This window comes from Acinonyx jubatus, chromosome C2 (genome assembly GCF_027475565.1).
Source record: "Acinonyx jubatus isolate Ajub_Pintada_27869175 chromosome C2, VMU_Ajub_asm_v1.0, whole genome shotgun sequence".
Taxonomy (NCBI): domain Eukaryota; kingdom Metazoa; phylum Chordata; class Mammalia; order Carnivora; family Felidae; genus Acinonyx; species Acinonyx jubatus.
In genome coordinates this window covers 18044341-18054350 of record NC_069384.1, presented here as the reverse complement: position 1 = coordinate 18054350, position 10010 = coordinate 18044341, and positions in this window count along the sequence as shown.

Below are 10010 nucleotides of genomic sequence, written 5' to 3'. Positions count from 1 at the left end.
CAAGTGTGGAGAGAAGTGGCATAGTGCAGTGGATAAAAGCAATGACTTTGAGGTCCTGATGACGGCCACTAAGAAGTTTGCTTATCACCAGTGACTTTGAAAAAGTCTGTCTATTCTGTGTCTATTTCCTCACTTAAGAAATAGGGATGTTACATGAAAATATCCTTATGAGTCTATGCAATTATTTTTATTGGCTTGTTCATTCTTGGAAGGTGCCAGAAGAAATTTGTTAGTTCCTCCTAGGATCACAGAACTAGAAATGATCTTAGAGGTCATTTAATCTAACACCTTTATTTTGTTTTCAAGAAAACAGTGGTTCTGGAGAATTCTTCATGGTCCTGAAGCTGGTTAGTGGTAGAGCTGGGACTAGAGTTCAGGTGTCCTGCTTGCTTTCTCAAATAAATAGGTAACAAAACCCAGAGCAGTCGAGAAGAGACCTCTGGTCTATTTTAATATATTACATGATTCATATTCAGATATATGTTCTTAAGAATGCATGTTTCGGGCACCTAGGTGGCTCAGTCGGTTAAGCGTCCGACTTCAGCTCAGGTCACGATCTCACACTCCGTGAGTTCAAGCCTCGCGTCAGGCTCTGTGTTGACAGCTCAGAGCCTGGAGCCTGCTTCGGATTCTCCCAATCTCTCTGTCATACTCTGTCTCTCTCTGTCTCAAAAATAAATAAAAACATTAAAAAAATTTAAAAAAAAGAATGCATGTTTCAATCAGGACAAGAAACAAATGGCACGCTCAAACTGGGTAATTGGAAGAGCCTTTAATGACATGTGTGGGTAGAGTATAGGGAAATTGCAAGTGGTTGCACAGTATACCCAGGCTAGTATCAGTGTGGAGTGTTACCAGCCCTGGGTCTGAATGGGGCAGAGGAAAGAGCTGGCAGAAACAGCTGCTTGATGAGTGAATCCCATGAGAATCAAGACTTCTGTGTAAGAGGCACAGCCCAAATAAATAACCCAAGTAAATACCCTATCCTATTCTTTGTTTTCCTTCTGCTCTCTTGAGGGGGCTCCCTGTTGGCCAAACTCAACCAGAAGCCCAATAGTCAAGGGAGCCCACTGATGTAGTCCATACAGTATGACTCCCTGGGAAGAGATACAGGGGAGTGGGGTGGAGATTAGATCTGGATGGACAGAATGGGAGGTATGTGATACAGAAAGGCTTTATGCAAAGAGTATTTTTAACTTTTCTATCTATTCAGCGTTTTTTTTTTCATCAATACTTTAGGTTATCTTATGTCATGCCGTATATTTGCTTAAAAATTATTATATGATAGATAAACATTTGGCCTTTATTTTGGTTTCTACTGACCTGTCTTTAAGAACATGTCTACTGATTGCCAAAATGACAGTCAAATTCACATAAAAAATTGAAATAAGTAATGAGTCCATCTAAATAGGTTGATAAAATTATTTTCTCAGTTCATCTGAATTTGACCAAACACTAGTTTCAATTAAGTTCTGCTTTATGGAAATTTATTCTTATTTTTTTAATTTAAGTTTTTAAAGTTTATTTATTTATTTTCATAGAGAGAGAGCACGAGCAGGAAAGGGGCAGAGATAGAGAATCCCAAGGAGGCTTCGTGCTGTCATCACAGAGCCTGATGTGGGGCCCAAACTCATGAATTATGAGATCATGACCTGAGCCAAAAATTAAGAGTCAGACACTTAACCAACTGAGCCATCCAGGCGCCCCATGGCTATTTGTTCTTTACTGGGAGACATACTGGGAGTCATTGAAACCACTGTATTTTGCTTGTAGTGCAGAATGCAGTTGCCCACTTTGAATTTCAACTGTTCATTCCCAGCATGTCCGAAAGTCTAAGTGGTAGAGCAGATCCACTGAGATTTTATTTGTATGAGAGATGATGAAGTCTCCTGGGCAAGTTTCATCTCAAGGGAGGAAAAGAGGCAGAATTACGTTCCCATAAAATGTCCTAGTTTTCAGAGAAGAGTAGAATTTTTTTTTTTTTAATGAAAAGAGCACAATGTCTATCACGAGAATTTGTCCTACAGTTATTTCCTTGTAGATCTATGGTCTAAGTTTAAGGGAGAGAAAAGGATGCTAGGTCAAAAATGAAAGAAATAGTTTCACAAGATAGCCCCTGAGACATTGGGAACTGCTTTGAGCTTGGCATCTTCAGTAAAAGAGAAAGAGTTCTTTTCTCATTTAGCTCAGGGTACAACATTTTATTCGTTTGTTAAAAGATGGAAAGAATATAGGAAGCGCTAGCATATTGGGGACTCTACCCTTTCAGTGGCCCAGGCCTCAAGGTGTCTGTGTCCTAACTTTATTGGAGTCCACAGCCAGTAGGTTTCAACAACAGCCAGAGGCAGACACAGCACCCCAGTCATTCTCCAGGATAGTTCTGCCGCTGCAATAGTGGACAGTGACGATGCAACACAGGATCTCCCGCAGCAATGATGGTGCTGGTGGCTGGGCACACCAAACCATCTTACCAGTGTCCCTAGCAGCATGGCAGTGCCACGTGACCTTCGTGCAATTTAGTGGTTGGCATGTCCGGTCAATAACCTCGGTAAAAGAGGAGGTGCAGAAGATGCTACCTGATAACTGAGAGGTCCCAGAAATACTCTGGTGACTCCCAAATCTAATCACAGGTTATACTTTTCAGGAGTCTGGAAGTCCTACAGTAACGAATGAGGCCCAGAAAGGGGCAATACCCTTTATTAGATTGCTCTGGCCTGGAGAAACGCAGACCTCATAAATATTTTAATTTTGACATTCATTCATATATAGCTTTGTGCTGGGCAAAACTACTTTATTCCTGGATTCCTGGAGAATGCTGCTGTTTATGCAGAATTATCTAGAAGACTATTACTGCCTTTTTCTTATTTAAACATTTCCCCTAACTCTTCTAACATATTGCTATTGTCTAATTTATTATTTTATTGCTTGTAGGTATTTTTCCCTTTAAAATTCTGCAGGGATCTTGAGTTTTTTCTTTTACTTTTTGAATGTATAACAGAAAGCCAACAACCAGTTCCATAGGAATATTGAGATACTGACAAAGTAGATGCCAGTGTTTACAGTTTTCATATACTCTATCAACATTCATGACTGTCCCTTCAAAATCACTTAAAAATTTACATCACTCTGCAGATATCCTCTTCCTTTATCTCTCTCTTTTTTTAAAAAATAAATATTGACTCATTCATTTGTACTGGTCCAAAGAAATATAGGACATTCACAGAAAATTCAGAGTGGTTTCTGTATTGGTGAAAGTCATGCCCTGAGAGATAATTGGGTGCAGGTGTCTGCTGGGACCAGGTGCTTTATCAGGGAACAGAGGGACCTTTTACTCTCCATCACATCGAAGTGTACATAAAAGTGGGAACTGAAGAAGAGAAAGTGATGAATTGCAACAGAAGGATGAAAGGAAGGATATGAGTCATTAAGATTGTTCAAACACGTAAAATTATCTGTTTAGAACCCAAGCCATGGAAAGGCAGCTTCTGTGATCAGTGACAGGATCACCACAGGTAGCTCTACAAGCAAAGAGTAAATATGGATATATTTCTTTGCATCATTAGAAATCTGTTCTCACCGAAAGATGTTTTTTTTTTTTTTAGGACTATGAAATGATACATTTACAGTTCCTAGATCTGCAAAATGAGGATGATAATAATACCTATACGATGAGATCGGCAGATTCAATGTAATTAAATGTAAAATGTTTAGAACAGTGCCTGGCACCAAAAAAATTATTATGATGTAAGGTAATACATTTCTAAGGATCATTTCATTGAGAATCTTTTTACAATCGTATAACTGCTTTTTCAGAACTTGGATAAACGCACTAATGCTCTCTATACATATCAAATGATAACAGCACAAAGGATGGCAGCCATTTTATAACCTATTTCCACCAGTTTTCTTTTTCTTTCTCCTTTTTTTTTTTGCTTCATTTCTGAATATTCAGTGTTTTCTTTTTTCTTTTCTTTTCTTTTCTCTTTTCTTTTCTTTTAATTTTTTTTAACATTTTATTTATTTTTGAGACAGAGAGAGACAGAGCATGAACAGGGGAGGGGCAGAGAGAGATGGAGACACAGAATCGGAAGCAGGCTCCAGGCTCTGAGTGGTCAGCACAGAGCCCGATGCGGGGCTCGAACCCACGGACCGTGAGATCATGACCTGAGCCGAAGTCGGACGCTCAACCGACTGAGCCACCCAGGCGCCCCTCTTTTTTTTTTTTTTAACATACCCTGAGGAAATGGTAATGGGAAAACGATGAAATCTTATTTGAGTAAAAATGCCTGTAGCAAATCCTTTGGACACTGCTTGTGAAGTCTAAATTACATTGTAATCTGTTCTATGGGAAATGTGATTTATGAGACAATTATTTTCTGATATTTGGTTGGTATTCTTTTTATGTAAAAAATGAGCCCAGATTTAATCTGAAGAATTGTAGGAGCACAGCTCCCAAACTGGTGTGTGGTCTCGTTCCCACTAAGTGAGTCAGTCAAGAGGAGCATGTTCATTTACTTGAGTGACATGTGTTAATACTGTACTTAATGACACAATCCAGCTACATCTGGATCGATGTATACCATCAATTAAAAACTGAGACTATAGCCTTTGTGCCAGTTCTCTGACCCCTATCTTGGATTACGGACCCCACTGAGAATATGCTACTCACTGTAAACTCTCTTCTTCTAGTTCTTTTTTTAAAAAAATTTTTAATGTTTATTTATTTTTGAGAGAGACAGAGCATGAGTGGGAAGAGGCAGGGAGGGAGAGGGAGACACAGGATCCGAAGCAGGCTCCGGGCTCTGAGCTGTCAGCACAGAGCCTGACGTGGGGCTCAAACCCACGGACTGTGAGATCATGACCTGAGCCGAAGTCAGAAGCTTAACCTACTGAGCCACCCAGGCGCCCCTCTTCTAATTCTTAAAAACAGACATTTAACAAATCTGTAACAAGGGATACAAGGAGAGTACAAACTAGGTAGAAGCAGGGGCAGAAGTGGGAATCTGTGAATTTTGATGGGAGAAATCATCACACCTCCCAGAGTATAAGCCCTTTTGCTACATGTGGGAAGATGAGCAGGGGGTCCACAGAAGTGAGAAGCCTTTTGAAGAAGCAAGTTTGGGGGTGCCTGGTTGGCTCAGTCTGTTAGGAGTCTGACTTGGGCTCAGGTCATGATCTCACGGCTTGTGAGTTCAAGCCCCACGTCAGGCTCTGTGCTGACAGCTCAGAGCCTGAAGCCTGCTTCAGATTCTCTCTCTCTCTCTCTCTCTCTGCCCCTCCCCTGTTCGTGCTCAAACTCTCTGTCTCTCAAAAATAAATAAACATTAAAAAAGAAGAAGAAGAGGAAGAAGCAAGTTTGTCTTATGTGTTCAGGGAGTGGTGAGAGACCCAGGGAGTGGTCTCCAAATGCATTTTCATAGACAAAGCAGAAAGGATTGGACTTTAACGACTTAATTCTTCTGAACTGCCTTCACGTTCTTCCCAGTCCACCACGAAAATAAGGCACAAGTTGTGTGATAATGGAGACATTAACTCACAATGAGATACAGAAATGGGAAAATCAGATCACTTGGTTCTATCCATCCTTCAGACCATGGAGACAATATGAGATCTCTTATTCACTTATTGCCTACGACCAAATGTGATTCAGAAAGGAATCCCCCTGCCTCCCCTTCGCACTAATAGTAGGCGGGCTGCACACACTCGAAAGCTGCTCAAAGCTGGGTAGGAAAAGGGAAAGCAGAGCTGAAACAGGTTAAAATCGAAGGGTCTAGCTGGACATTTTAAAACCATTTATTTCTTAATGCATCCAGAGAAGGCAAAGTCCCCAGCACACATTCCTGCGGTTGCAAACATTTCCTTAGATTTGTTTCCCATGTTTAGTGAAGGTATTCCAGATTAGGTTAAGTAGCAGCTTGGTCCACTGAACACTCATCTGGAAACTCGTCTGGGAATTCTCTTCTTAATGGAGATTAAATATCTTGGCACGAAGTTAAAACAAAGGTTAGAACCGGGGCCACGTTAAGACTTGTCCATAAGGTATGTGGTACATGGTTTACTTCGTTCCCCTGCCAAAATTCGATGTGCTGTATCGCAGCTCATAGATGAAGTTCACGAGAGACACAAACGTTGTGGATCTCAGTTCAGTGTTCCTTAGGAATGCAACACTCACCCAGTCAGCATGCCTCTGGGATCGTCGCGGCTCCTTTCTGCCCCCGTCAGTTCACTAAAAGCAATTTGATCACAGCCAAGCTTGGCCCTGTGATTCTTTCACCTGTGGAGCTGGTACAGTCCTGTTAGGAAAGATTGCCTAAACTCCACATAATGGATCCATAGAGGATGAGAAAAAATATCCCTCCTGTGGTAGGCTGACTACTAAGATAGCCAGTGCTCTCACCTCCTGGTATTTGTGCCCTTGTGTATTCTCCTTCTCTTTTGTGCAGACTTGACCTGGTGCCCTTATTCGAAGGAACTGAACGTGGCGAAAGTGATGGGATGTCAGTTCCAAGATGAGCGTTTAACTCTGTGACTCCCCTCTCGTTGGCACTATGTTTTGCTAACGTGTTCTTTTGCCTTATGGCTCTCGTTGCTTGCTCGCGCTGGGGAAGCAAGCAGACATATTTCAAGTTGCAGGTGGTCCCTGGCCAACAGCCAGTGAGTAAATCGGACCCTTAGTCCAAAAGCCCGCCAGGAATAGAAGCCTGTCAACAGAGTCCTCCAGGAACAGGAAAGAGCTTGGAGGCAGGCCCTCGTCAGGTGCACGTGGAGGTGACCCATGGGAGTCCCTGAGTCAGAGGACCCCACTAAGCCATACCCAGGTTCCAGGCCTACAGAAACTGAGATCGTTAACGTTGTTTCAAGGTGCTAAATTCTCAGGTAGTTTGTTACGCAGCAATGGATAACTATTATATCTGCTCACAGAAGTGGTAAGGCTCAGAAGTGGGAGAACAAGCATTGGAAAGAGAATTGGCATATATATTTGTATCTGTCGGACTCACCAACCCAGAGAGAATCTTTATGACAGTTGTTTTCTGTATACTGTTTATAATCATGGCAACAACCTGGCAAAGGTGGTGGTATTCCCATGTTTTGGGTAAAACCGAGGTTGTGGAGACCAAGTTACTCGGCTCAGAACACATAGCTAGAAGGCGACGGAGGTGAGAGAAAACACGGTCTCTCACTCTGAAGCCTTCATTCCTTCTTCTGCCTTAACCATTGTAAGTGGCAAGGGGTGTGGTGGGGATTAGGGTGGAAATCAGAATCATCTGGAGATCTTTTTGAATCCAGTTATGTTGCTTTCGTTTCTGGAGGTCCTGACTCGGTTTGAAATGAGTTATACCACACAGTGGGGTCATACCAGAAAAGCACTGGACTTACAAGTTCAGCTCTCTCCCTTGCAACTTGGCCCTTTAATTAAAACCGCATTTCAACCACATTCAGATTGAGGATCTGGAAAGCGATTATGTGACCATATGACTTTAGCATTGTGGTGTTAGGGTGTTTTAATTAAGTTAAAAATAAAGCAATAGCACCCAGCTCTCCACTATTTTGACAGACTCAACATAGTCTGATGCATCCTGGACTTGACCTCACTTACGGCCAAAAGTTGGCAAAATGGGTTTGGCTAAGCAGGGACGGATTGGGAATAGAATGGAAGAATGGTAAGCGCGGCTTTCATTTGGTGGTGGGAACAAGATTATGAGATAATGGAAGAGCACACCTCAGTGCCTCACCTTAGGAAGATACGTTTGGCCCTGGATGCTCCTATAATTGCTTCCACAGTGGAGCAGGGCAGTTCAGCAGAACTGAGTAGACTTTGAGATGGGCCTCTGGTTCTGTCTCACCAGCTCCTGGGCCAGGGTCCCTCTTCTAGATTCAGCCCTTCAGCTCTTGCAATACCTCCCCTGCTTCTGGCCCTGAGGAGAGACCTAGTGGGCTTCTTGCAGACCCCAGCCTCACTTCCACAGCAAAGGCCTCTTTGCACATATTTGTGGAGGATGTCACCATTAGCTGGCAAAGCTCAGTTTCTCCTGGACGAGATGACTGTATCCTTCTTCATAACCTCCTTCCTGCTACCTCACTGCACTTTGCCTAGATTTTTCTAGAGCAGCACTGCCCTGTATGGTAGCCACTGGTCACTTGAGGCTATACAGCATTTGAAATGTGTTAGTGAGACTAAAGACGTGAATTTTCCAAAAATAATAATAATAATAATAATTTTTCATCTAATTTAAATTTGATTTATTTAAATTTAAATAACCATATGTAGCTGGTGGCTAATGTGTTGGACAGCACGATTCCAGAGGCTGCTGTCCTTACGTTATTCTTTTGTTAACTTATTTTTGGTTAATATTTAGAGAACATTTTCTATGTGCCAGGCACTATACTTAGAATTTTGCATGTATTCATCCAATTTTCACAAAACCTGATGAACCTCGTTATATTATTTACATTTTCCAGAGCAGAAAGTTAAATTTCATAGAGATGAAGTGGCCTCTCTCAAATAATACAGGCAGGAGTCAGGATTCAAAATAAAGTCTATCCAGCTTCAGCCCTGGGTTTCTGTACAAAAGAATGAGGCTAAATCAGCAGAAATGGAGGGTGAAACAAAACGGACACAAGACAATTAAAATATAACCCTTGGTATAATGAGTCATTTCACTTTATTGCATACTGTAGACACTGGCCACAGCACACACATTGGTTTTTGAACAACTGTAATTCAAAGCTTTCACATTATATGCTGTTTTCCTTTCAGATGTATCATCTATGAAAATATCAGTGAGCCCCAAAAGTCTATACTGGTAACGTTCACCTTTATGCTCTTGTGACACTAACTACAAATAGTAAAAATAGTCATCGGTTGTAGGTCTTTGGGCCTGTGCTGAGCCTTAAGGGTAGCCATAAAACAACTCAAAGAAGAGATATGGTGTGGACTGAAATGGCTCCTATGGGGGTGATGTTTGCAGAACACAGGAGGTACGCAGTAAATGTTTATTGATGGCGAAGATGAGGAGAATTCAATTTCCGCCGTTCCTTTCCTCTCCATTTTTCCTAAGGAATTTACGGTTCATTTGCAACCAACACTGTGAACGTCACAGAGACCCCAGCACTGAGTCACATAGCTGCAGTGTAATTGGATGTGATCACACTTACAGGAGAGAGAGAAAGCACATGTACTGTTAAAACTGTGCTAAAATCTCAGTCACTAGAATAGTCTGGAGCTCTTGAATGCTTTGTGTCTTATAAGCCAGAAAATCGTCAGTGCCTAAGACTCAAGCAAGTACATTCAAAACAAATCCAGCTTTTAGATCTCACTGACAGAGTGCATTTCAGTCAGATCAATGTATTTGAAAGAAAAATATGCTACATATATTAACTACTAAGTTTCCTAACTACGAGGACCGTAACTGTAATTTTAAACCTTAAGGCATTTCTTTTGATTATTTTATTCAGCAAAATTCTTAGTGTCATTTTGGGATTTCACCAAATTATGATAGTGACGTTGGATTAAACTTTTTAGATTTAATTGCCAAATGACACAAACATTTGATCATCTGCTCCCAGTGTTCTTTTAGGCATGCAGTGCAGTGTTTAAACAGACTTGTAATAAAGATCTTTCTAACCAGCTACTAGAAAGTTATGATTATCACAGTGTTCTTTCAATGAACAGAAGTGATACACAGTTTTGTTGTTCAGTTTTATTGAGAAATAACTCACATGCATCACTGTGTAAGTTTAAGGCACACAGCATGAAGGTTTCATTTATATATGTTGTAAAACGATTACCACAATAGGTTTAACTAACATCCGTCTTCTCATATAGATACGATAAAAGGAAAGTAAAGAAGAATAAAAGAAAAAATTGTCTTCTTACGATGACAACTCTTGGAATTTACTCTCTTAACACCTTTCCTATATACCATACAGCAGTGTTAGCTCTAGTCATTATGTTGTACATTACATCCCTAGTGCTTATTTATCTTAAACTGAAAATTTATAGCTTTTGA